The sequence below is a fragment of the Apium graveolens genome, chromosome 11, assembly GCF_009905375.1.
Source record: "Apium graveolens cultivar Ventura chromosome 11, ASM990537v1, whole genome shotgun sequence".
NCBI lineage: Eukaryota > Viridiplantae > Streptophyta > Magnoliopsida > Apiales > Apiaceae > Apium > Apium graveolens.
Window position 1 is genome coordinate 206,657,481 of NC_133657.1, and position 1,132 is coordinate 206,658,612.

The window sequence follows — 1,132 nt, forward strand, 5'->3', positions numbered from 1 at the left end:
TCTCAGAATTTCAACTAACTGTGCTTTGACCTGCATCAGTTCTTCATCTTTATTATCACCAATTTGATAAATAGCTGTTCTGAGAGCTTGAATTGATGTTCTTTCAAGTCCATCACCAAGTCTGATAACTTTAGGATGTGAAGAGTTTTCATTATAACATAAGCATCTTCTTTTCAGAATAATTTCCACCTTAGCAGAATTCTTCAGCATAGGAATTTCTCTTTCATCATCTTCAGTAATCATTGGACTGTAATGAGAAATCTTTGTACCAGAGATTCTGAATAGATCTCTTATAGCCTTCAAAATATATTCTGACCATCTTCTTGTAACATCAGATTTTACTTCTAAAAGATAGTGAATATGTTGAAGCTCTCTGACAGACTTCTTTAGTACATCAGTATCAGCTAGTCTGTAAGTTATTCCATTATTGAGAAATAAAATCAATTTCTCTTTCAGATCATCCTTATCATGAGCATCTATCACAATTTGAGAAGACAACACCTTGTCAAGGTGCTTTTGTTTGATTTGTTCATATGGTTTGTCTGTCAACATGAAAGGATCTCTTAGAGTAACTTCTACTCCTGTTTGTATCTTTTCTTCATCAGAACCTAATCCAGCTCTATCTCTAGATTGCTTGGCTCTCAACCCAAATGTAGCAAGTTGATTAATCATAAGATTGGACTTTGGTTCAACTGAAGTAGATTTCTTCTATAACAACTTCTTCTTGTCAGTAATTGTCATTTTTCCCAAATCAACTTGAGCACTATCAGAAGTTGATTTCTTGACCTTATCAGAATTTGTTGTTACTTCTGTTGCTTTCTGTTCTTCACTCTGAACAACTTGAGCTTTGTCAGAGGTTGTCTTTGTTTCTTCAGAAATCTTTCTTTTCTTCAAAGTTTGAACAATTTCATCTTCATCAAAAGTATCATCATGAACCTGAACCATTTTGCAAATAGGTTTCATCAGGATTTGAGGAATTCTCATCTCCTGTGACTTTACAGGTTCATCAACTTTCCCTTTCCCTTTATCTTTGGGATATTTCTCAATCTGTGATCTTGTTTTGGCCTTTGATGCCTCAATATTTGACTTTTCCTTGATCACAATGCCTTTTTCTTTAGGCTTTGGAGGTTTT